The sequence below is a fragment of the Rutidosis leptorrhynchoides genome, chromosome 6 (genome assembly GCF_046630445.1).
Source record: "Rutidosis leptorrhynchoides isolate AG116_Rl617_1_P2 chromosome 6, CSIRO_AGI_Rlap_v1, whole genome shotgun sequence".
Classification (NCBI taxonomy): domain Eukaryota; kingdom Viridiplantae; phylum Streptophyta; class Magnoliopsida; order Asterales; family Asteraceae; genus Rutidosis; species Rutidosis leptorrhynchoides.
Genome location: NC_092338.1, coordinates 61,441,270 through 61,452,521, shown reverse-complemented (window position 1 = coordinate 61,452,521; position 11,252 = coordinate 61,441,270). Strand labels below are relative to the sequence as shown.

Here is an 11,252-nt window from a genome sequence, read left to right as displayed (position 1 = left end):
GTAAATATTTTGTTTGAAAACCATATATGTAATTACACTAAAAAACCATTTTCAAAAAAACAGCAAGATTTTACAAATAAACTAATTATACAAATCTCAATCAAGGAAGTTGACTATCGTGTTTCTCAAATATTAGTTTCATCATACACCTACCACCATTTCTTTCTGTCAAATAAACTACTCCATTATTATACAGATCTCAAACGAGTCAATGGCTTCTTCTTCTTCTTCTGGATCACGAAAGTATGATGTGTTTCTTAGTTTCAGAGGGGAAGATACTCGCAAGAACTATGTAGATCATCTCTACAAAGCTCTTTCAGATAAACTAATTCACACTTACAAAGACGACCAAACACTTCCTCGGGGCGAATCCATTGGTCCATCCCTGTTGAATGCTATTGAGGAATCTCAAATTGCAATCGTCGTATTCTTGGAAAACTACGCTGATTCATCCTGGTGTTTGGATGAACTCGAATACATTATGAAATGCAGGGTTTGGAGAGGACTGATGGTTATACCCATATTCTATAATGTGAGTCCTTCAGATGTTAGGAAACTGCAAGGAAATTTCGGAAGAGCATTTGCGAAACGAAAGCGCGATAACAGCACCAAAGAGGAATTATGGAAAACTGCAATTGTTGAAGCATGTAACCTTTCAGGATGGGAACCCAGTCAAATTGCCAACGGGTTATTCTCTATTTCTCTTTCTTCTTTTTGCTTGTGTTAAACGAAGTATATATTTCCTTTATTTTAGAAGGTTACTCGTGTTTTATTTATGTATAATGTATGATATTTTAACTTTTCTAACCCCTTATAAGCATCAAATATTTTGTTCTTTCTCAAGCTATTATAAATTATAAATATAAATAAATTCATTCATAATAAGCTAATAATGATCTTAAAATTTTTTTGTGATATAAATATAATTGCATTGAATTATAACTGGAGTTCTTATATTAATTTAATAAAGACTCGCCCGTCTTGGTTTTTGGAGAAAATGTTACGTAGTACTTGTGAATGTCAACATATACTAATCATCCTTAATCTCGGATGTGCAGGCATGAAGCAGCGGGTATCAAATCAATTGTTGATACGATCTTGGAAAAATTGTTTTTCTTAGATAAAAATGTTAATGAAGACCTTGTTGGAATGGGGGCTCGCTTGCAATCTTTGAGAAAACTGCTAGATATAGGGTCAGGTGGTGTGCACATGGTTGGGATATGGGGTGTTGGGGGCAGTGGCAAGACAACTCTTGCTTATTCTGCTTATAAAAAGTTCTCTCATCATTTTCAAGCTCATTGTTTTATTGACCAAATTCGGGAGGAGTCAACAAAACATGATGGTTTGAAAAAAGTTCAAGAGAAAGTTCTATCAACTCTTTTGAAAAAAGATGTGAATGTACAGAGTGTCGTAGAAGGAAAAGATATGATAAGAAGCAGGTTAAGTCGTAGTAACGTTTTAATTGTCTTTGATGATGTTGATAAAGATGAGCAAATAGAGGCGTTAGCTGGATCCCATGAATGGTTTGGCCTTGGGAGTCGAATAATAATCACAACTAGAGATGAGCATTTGCTACACAGAGATAAGGTTAAAATATCTCATGCTAGTTTATTATCACACGATGAGGTGTTTCAACTCTTCAATAGACATGCAGTGCAGAAGGATAAACCTCCTATAGAAGACTATGATACGCTTTCACTACGCGTGGTTTCTTATGCAGGTGGGCTCCCATTAGCACTTAAAGTTTTAGGATCTTTACTACGTGGTAAAGACAAGAAGGGGTGGGAGAGTGTCTTAGAAAAGATGAAAAATATCCCAAATTCTACAATTATGTAAAAACTCAAAATAAGTTATGATGGACTGGAACCTAACGAAAGAGAGTTATTCTTGGATATTGCTTGTTTCCATAGGGGCTATCGTGTAGATAAAGCAAAGGAGATATTTGATGCTTGCTGGTTTTACCCTGATACCGGGATCCAAGTGCTGATAGAAAAGGCTCTCATAACTATTTCGAATGGTGAGTTCGAGATGCATGATCTGGTTGAAGAAATGGGCCACAACATCGTTCGAGGCCAACATCCTAAAAATCCCGAGAAGCATAGCAGGGTTTGGAAGGATGAAGAAATTGTAGAAATGTGTTCCACGGATTCAACAAAGGTAATGGTTTTGCTATCTTTAATATCCCTGAAATTATTTATTGTAAACATAACAAGGTTTTGTTCCATTATTGCAGGAAAATAATGAGATTGAAGCAATAAGCTTCAATTTTTATGAAATGGTATTAAGGTCTGGTGACAACTCAGTAGGGTTTTCCAAACTCGTTTCGAACATGAAGAAATTAAGGTTGCTAATTGTGCGAGGAAATAGGTCCCCTAATGAAGATGTTGAAGGGCCTTGTTTTCTTTCAAATGAGTTGCAGTATATTTCATGGAATAATTATCCTAGACGTCCGTTTCCATCAGATTTTCAACCAAGGAAGCTTGTTGTTCTAAAGTTGCGTCATACCTTGCAGAAAGAACTTTGGCAAGAAAGTTACAAGGTAAACTCAAATAATGTTCCTCTAAGTAATTTAACAATTAAAATATACATACAAGTATAGTAGAAGTTACACCTTGCAAAAAGGAATTTACGCCATAAGTGTAGAGTAAATATATCAATACAGTAACTTAGTCTTAGCTTTAAAATTTTACTTGTATGCATCAGCGTCTACCACAACTGAAAAAGCTTACCATCAAGAATGCGGATAACTTAGTCAGCACACCAAATTTTGATGGATTTCCATGTCTTGAATATCTGAAACTTTATGATTGTGACAGTTTGGAAGAGATCCATCCATCACTTGGATAGTGTAACACTCTAGTCAACGTATATGTATCTGATTGTAAGAAGCTTAGAAGTTTTCCAACCATCATTTGTATGAAAAATTTGGAGACTCTTGACATCAGGTCTTGTGAAGCGCTTGTTGAGTTCCCAGAGATCCACGCAAGCATGGATAGCTTGAAAATGTTAAGAATTAGTGAGGTTGGGATAGAAGTTCTGCCGGCCTCATCAATCGGACAGTAATGTACCGACCTTACTTCGCTAATTTTGAACAACTTTTCATATTTAAAGAGAATAGAAGGAAACTTTCAAGCCTTGAAACACTTGGAAAAGTTAAATATGAAATATCAGCATAAGCTTGAGAAGCTGCCAAACGATCTGTTTAGTGTATGTAATTTAAAAAAGTTGGATCTCCGTTTTTGTGGATTGGAAGATGGAGAGATCCCTCGTGATGTTGGTGACCAGTTACTCAAGTTAACAGTGTTGGATCTTACTGGGAATAACTTTTCAAGATTACCTTTTAGCCTCTTGAAACTTACTCGGCTCAAAGCACTCGACCTCAGTTTCTGCAGGAAGCTTCTAGAATTTCCAGAACTTCCATCCAGTGTGGATTTATTTAGAGCGGATTATTGCAGCTCACTTGAATCCATGGGAGACTTTTACAAAAACTGTAAGAGGTTATCTCGAGTATGTCTTAATGATTCGAATGATGTCAGTGGTGCAGAAGGATTACTACAATGTATGCTCCATGTATGTTAACTATCCCTCTCCTTCTTTTTACTTGTTTGGCATATGGCATATAATTGGACAGTTATTTATTTTTTAAAGAGGGGTCCAGTTCGCCTATTAATGAAGCCTTCCTCTAAAAAAATCACAGGTCCATCAGGTTATAAGCAACGGGTGGAATGGGTTGTGCTTATCAGGGGTCCAACAAGCCTAGTGGTATCGAAGAACCCCTCCAACCAAGAAGTTGTGGGTTCAAGTCCATGGACATTCGTAAATATTCATGAAAAATCGTTTAGGGTGTTTTGAGTTTGTCTTTCTAAAAAAAAAAAAATTAAGTACATAGCTTGTGCTAAATTAAAGTGATGCGAACTGTGAGTGTTGCTGATAGATGTAAAGAGTTAAAAAAAATCAAGGGAAAATAATTGGGTCACCAGACCCGGCCTGATTAATCTGTTTAAAAACTTGACCCGTTTGAATCCAGACTCAACCCAAAAGCAAGCAGCCCATTTTTGCAGGCTTTGGGTTGTGTGTATGCACATGCTGTTAGAATTACAGGGTTTAATATATGTACACTACCCGGTCAACAATATAACGACTGGGTTGTTTTAATTAGGGGAATGCTATAAATCACCATATGAATCTCGAAGTTGATGGCCTTGAAATTCCAAAGACGTTTATAGCTCCTCTGCTTAGAGGAAGTACATGTAGATTGCAACTTCCCTATAACTAGTACAATGACTTTTGTGGATTCTTAATGTGTGCTTTTTTAATGAAATTAGACTACTGCGATGTTACTAGCATATCTTTGAAGCACGAGCAGAGTAATACGATGGGCATGAATCTTGAACCTGGGTTATGGAAGGAGTGTGACGGTGATAAACGTACATGGGTGGGTTATGTTTCCTTTGATTCATTGAGACACGCTACTTGGTGGGACTCCACTTCCAACACAGTTTCATTTTCAATTTCATTCAGAGTCGATGGAGAAGATGTATGTAGTAGTGGTTTTGGAGTTAAGCTGGTTGCCAGAGAAAATGAAAGTGTTATAATGGAAACATCTACAGATTTCTCTGACTTTTGGGACACATATTCCTCTGAATTTTACGACAAAGACGATTATACGTTCAAATTCAAGATTGTAGATGATACAAAGTCGTCTTTGGAGATTGAATATTAAAGCTACTACGTGCTTCTCCACATCCCTTTTAATTGCTAGAAGTACGTAATGTTTTCGGGATGGGAACCCAAGAACTTTGCTATCAGGTTATTCTCTTTCTTTGTTTTCGCTCGCATTGTATTTCCTTTATTTTATGCTATTTGTGTTGTAATTGACATGGTCAAGAAACTTGTTTGACTGGTTGAGAGTTTACTTCCCAAATGACTAATGGATGTCTCATGAAAAGTGGTTTTGTGTTCAAGTCATATAGCAACAATACTTTTGGCAATAGAATTATTAGTTTGAGACAGGTGTAAATTAGAATATATTAGGATTTTACTAGGTTACTGAGTTACTCATGTTTTTAAATCAATCATATATACTTATATATCAGTCTCTGATATATTAACTCGTTTTAACCACTAGCAATTAACCTTCAATTTCATCATATTTCAGTAAATAACTTATATTATCTTGGAGTAGATACACCTATCAAGTACCTGTTTGCTAAACTTTTACTATTACCGACTAACCTTTTTGGTGAGTAGCTAGTTTATCCAACACATAATAAAAAAACAATATGACTCAGTCAGCATCCCGGCTTAGTTTTAATTAAGCGGAACCATTCCATTTTGGTTCTTCACATTCTTACACAAATAACTTATGCCGGCTACAAATGCATAATTAGTGTTAATTATAAGTAGTTATCATTAAATCTTGAGGGATTTTGTTTCAACATAATGGTTATTATAACAATATGTTTGTGACCTTGATCAAATTAATTGTAGAGGTTGGGTTGTAACAGATCTTATATTAGTTTAACAAAGACCAATTGGTCTTTGTTTGTGCTTATAATCATTACTTCTGATTGTCTACATACAATAGTCATCCTTTTTTCTCAAATGTGTCGACATTAAGTAGCGGACACCATATTAATTGTTGATACGATCTTAGAAATATTGTATTCCACAAGGTTCTAAGGTTTATACTGTTCGGGTTACCCGGAAGGGCGGGTAATCCAACTCATACTCTAGTGTACGAAGTCCATCAGGATCACTACCTTCACTACCTCTACCTTCAGTACCTGGCAGTTACTAACATTTCCCTGGCCATCCCAAGATTTGAACATGGAACCTCTTGCAAGGAAGTCAGGGGCCCCAACCACTGGACTACCTTTGTTGAGAAACGAGGTGTTAGGGGTAGTGGGGCAAGATAACTCTTGCTTATTGTACTTATAAAAAGTTTTGTTACCAGAGATTCAAGGTCATTGCTGACAGGAATCAACCAAAACATGATAGTGCCTAATCTAAGAATCGTAAGCACTAGTAGCACATATTGATAATAGTTAATCCACTAATGTCGCTAGTTCGAAACCCGAAAAAATTATGTGTTGTTAAAAGCCTAATCAAAGAAGGGATTTTCCATGAGATGCATATGTTAACCCTCCAAAGCCAGTGAGTACAACTATAATTAAATAGCCACATCTCAGTCTACTTAATTACCTTTGTTTTGAGGTTGAAGGGAGACCATTACATACATTGCAAATACTTGTTTATATAACGATACATACAGAACTCCACAATCCACACCACATGTGTACCAGATTCGAGCTTATGCAAAAAGTGTCTTCTTGTCCATATAATCCACAAATGCAAAGCCATCAATCTTTGTTGTAGTAGTCGTACCTCCAACAAAGCAAATATTCTTTCAGAATATAGATAAGTCAGATAATCAATAATATTCATGTGAAAAACTGCAAAATATCTCCAACTAATCATTAATTCTGTAATAAACAATTACACTACATCAATCAAAACATTCAAATCATAAAAAAAAATTGAAAACTTGTATATGAATTTGAGGCTCAGATCTGTTTACAAATGAGGCAAGAGGATCAATCCGCCATGGGTGCAATAAAAAAGGTTGCAAAATATAAAGAATACTATCACATTTCACCATCCTCTGAAATTGTCCAGCCAAGTTACAGATCAACTCAAAAACTTGCCCCATTAACAGCTTGGAACAGAAAATAGATAAATATCATCACTGCCTCGTATTGTTGTTGTCGTATAATATGACGAAATACCCTCACATGCTATAAGCTGTGAAAAAAGGCAAATCCAGACACCATGTGTTGATAATCTTTGAATACTCAGAATCAGATATATTAACTGAATCAATCAGACGCTGCTGTTGACCACAAAAACAAAATATACGCATAACAAAGTAAACAAACCGAACCATAAACAGAAAACTGCTGGCCTACAAGACAAATGGTTGGCAAGACAATTGACCACAAAAACTATACTTGAAACATGTACCAAAATGAACCAGAACAAACATATACCACAAAAAAACTCTCCAACGTTAGGTTAGGTTAGCAACTTTTCCTCAACTTAGCACACAATCCAAAATCACACTTGAATGCATCTTTAGGTTAATTAGCTTGCGACTCACCTCTACAATTTCAAACAACGTACCAGACTTAAAAAGCTTACTTTTAACACACAATGCTTAGGGACAACTGACAACAACTAAAAACTGAAACTATCTGCTGAGGTTTATGCAATGCTTATTTGAATCTTCAGTTTAGCATATAACTAGTATGTTATCATTCTATTGATATTTTCTAACTAACAATTAAAACTTTGTTTCCTAATCCATATTGGACTCATTCCCTCTGTTTTTCGAGACCCGATGGACTTAAATGGTTGACCCAATGTACCCAACTTTTGAAATATACTGAAGATTCAAATAAGCATTGCATAAAAACTTTTGAAATATAGGTCTTGATTGCAGGACATAAGAATAGGCTAGGCGACTTAATTGTTTTAAGATATGCTAATGTCTTTAAATTATCAATTAAAAATGGAAAAAATGAGAATGCCTGTGATAAATGATGTTTCATTGAAAGGTTCTTAAGACAAGAAATGAAACCCACAACATGAAGATTTCTCTACGCGTGTTTAGTCAGATAGGTTTAGAAATCTACTCACAATATCTCAAATTATTTTTCCAATATCACCCATCATAAATTCCGATTTTAACATAAAAACTTAATCTTCATGTTCTTGCAAACTTGAAAAAGCAATCATATACAGGTTGGAGTACAACAGCAAGTGCATTATTACACCTACAAACTGCTAACCCAGCATAAGTTGCAATATTAAACCAGGATGCAAAAAATGATAAAACAAAACAACAGCTCTCAAATGACAATTGTACCTTATCAAGCTCAAATTGAGAGTGATATCTGACAATATACCCACCATAGATAAAGCTAAAGAAACTTAAATTCCTATGATCTAGGGTGCGGATTTGTCATTTTTCATTTTTAGTTTGAGCTTGATATAACTATATAAGCATACATGGCCAAACAAGCTATAACTAATGTACAATTGTATAAATTGACAAGACTTCAATCTAATGATTCAAATACATATATAAAAGTACAAAATATAGCCTTGAAGATATCGACATTTTGGTTCTTCATAATTGAGTTTACAAAAATTTTATAATGTCAAATACGGAGTGTATAAAAGGTGCAATATTTAGACCATTTAATAACTAATGAAAAAGGCAAACTTTTCGGGCTCAGATCTGTTAATAATCAAAGCAAAGAGGATATAACCGCCATGGCTGCAAATTTCTCCAACAACAGGAAAATTGCCCCGCCAAGCTACAGTGTATCTCAAACTTTACTGATTTACTCATACAACCAAAATCTTTATCGTCACCGCCTCTAAATAATACGGAGTACTATACTAATACTATTATTAATTATTAATTATAATTATTACGGAGTATTATCATTATCATTATCATCGTTATTGTTACATTCAATTCGCAAACTCAAAGGTTATTAGCGAATGAGTAACGATAAGAAATGGAAACATAATAAGCAGCCATGGTTCTACCATAAAAGATCTACGCTTACAAAAAGGGTTGTTGATATTGAGGGCAATCGGAAATTCATCGGCGACGGAGGACGGCAACCGCCCTTAAAAACCATCCCCTCCGCTGCCTCATTTCTCGGTTGTATGAGTTTCTATTACTTTGCCCCAAGCCCTAGTTTGTTCATCGGAACGTTTCTTTTGTAGTGGGCATTATTTTACTATTTTTGACCTTGTACCTTCACCATCTGCTAACTGAGAGCAAGGGTGATTTCGTCATTTGGTACTTTTTTGGCCGGTCAAAGTACACTACTCTATATATTGCAATAATAAGACCATAGATACGAGTGATGATTTGGAGCGGAAATGGTGTACTTTTTGAGGAAAGACACTGATTGGACCATGCCAGGAAAATGAGAGAGTTGTAAGATCATTTTTAACGCGGCGTTAGAGGGGCCTCGTAAGGCTCGCTGACGCCCTAACGCGGCGTCAGCACAAACGCCCCCGGGGTGTCAGTTGGAATTTTCACGCGGGGTCAGAGACGCTTCAGGGCGACGTGGCAATTGCTGGTTGGTCAGGCTCAAACGGCTCTTTTGACCGTTTGAACCTTTTATTTTTTATTTTTTTCCCGAAAATTTATTTATTTTACTTTTATAAATACCTTATTTATCTTAAGCAAATCATATTCATCTTCATCTCAAATTCTCTCAAATTCCAAATTCTTTCTTAAACCTAAATCACAATCAATAATATGTCTCACCCGAATCAACGACCACCAACCCCGAACGAATTCGGAAACACCAACCAACGACCACCTTTTACAAACAAATACGTTTCATACACCGATATGATGAGGTACGGATCGTATTTAGGTTCGGCTTCATCAAACCCGAGTCATCTACAACAAATTCCTATTATATTCCCCAACATCGTGCATTAACACCCGAAAAACAACATCAATTATGGTTCCGGTTCATCAATGACGAAGTCCGAAAACAAATTATCGAGGGACTTCAAAAAGTGTTTCTCAACAAATATGCACACTTGCTCCAACCACCGCCAACACAAAACGACGATCAAAACAACAACTCATCCGAAGACGATTAGCGAGGAAACCTCTCTGAACGAGCACATTGGTTCCCCCATATAAGGTAAATCTCGGGTAATGAAGTTCCCAGAACGCAAACCCTGGTATACCCGGTGAATTGCGCATTACGCGAGACCTGGTACCAGGTGAATTGCGCATTACACGCACCCTCTGGTCACATTCCATTTTTGAACGGTTTGGCACAACAAAGAATTGAACTCGGATGATGTGCTTCATTGATTGGCAACTCGGTGACCACTCAAACAAGTCTGCGTGGTTAAAATAGTTTGCTAAATTAGTTAAAACACTTTCACAAAAAAAAAAAAAAAAAAAAAAATGACACATTATAATAACTTAACAAAGCCAACTGTTTATAAAGGCAATAAATCTGATTAAAACCAAAATATTGACTGATCCAGAACCGATGATATGCAATTAAGATGTTTGACCATTTTTAGCAATCAACATACGAGGATGTAGAATGTTAAGCGAGATATAAATCATATATGTTCATATGAAACGTTTGTTGAAGCTGACCATAGTAATTCTGTTAACTGCAATTCATTCTTATTGAACCTAATAAGTAATAACTAATCTCAGTCTTGAGACTTCACCAAATAGTTAAACACAGCACAAAATAGCCCTATTAAGGCAAAGAAGTACATAACAGCAGCTGCAACAGTAAAAACCTCCAAATTTTGCCTAAAAACCTTCATATTTTTCCCAAAACAGTTTGCTACGCTTTTAATTTTTTTTTTTGCTCCCAGTGAAAAAAGTGTCTATTTCCTTCACTGATCACATCATTATAATAAGATACGATAGGTCAACAAAATTAAATGACTTGATAATGACTCTACTCAACACAACTTTTGCTATATAGATACATTGCGGGGTCAATTTGTAACTTTATAATCTTTTAATAACGTACACTTCTTATGCCTTGCATGCATCCTCAACTCCATTTTTCTAGTTCCAAACAAAGGGGTTTCCATGACGTTGTTACTAGTCACCTTCGTGCTAGTTTTATCATCTAGTTTCATTAATCTTTTGTGCATCGTCCCTTCATTTGCATCAACCGCTCAAAAAAATCCAATAATGCTAGACCACACAAAAGAAGCAACAACTCTTTTGACATGGAAAATGAGCCTTGATAAACAAAGCCAATCTCTTCTTTCGTCATGGGTTGGAAGCAACCCTTGCAGCCATGATTGGATGGGAAATGTATTTGCAGTAACAGTAGTGCAACTACAGAAAGTAATGTTTTAACAAAAATTATAATTCAAAGCTCAAGCTTAGTAGGAACACTAGTTCATCTGGATTTCTGGTCATTACCAAATCTTAAATCCTTGGATCTTTCACACAACTCACTTTCTGGTCTCATTCCTTCCAACCTTTTCAACATGTCTGTATTTCAATATCTTTACCTTTCCTATAATAACTTCTCAGGTGAGATATCCTCTGATATAGGATTTCTACACTCCTTAACTGATCTTAATTTGTGTAGCAACAGTTTTCATGGTTATATACCGACTAGCATTCGTAACCTGAAAGAAGTAACTCGTCTTGACCT

At 35.8% G+C, this 11,252-nt stretch overlaps 1 pseudogene; it reads left to right on the top strand.

Moving 5' to 3' along the window:
• The first annotated feature begins 202 nt into the window (after window positions 1-202).
• Window positions 203-4,723, top strand: LOC139853684 (TMV resistance protein N-like; annotated as a pseudogene).
• The last annotated feature ends 6,529 nt before the right edge of the window (window positions 4,724-11,252 follow it).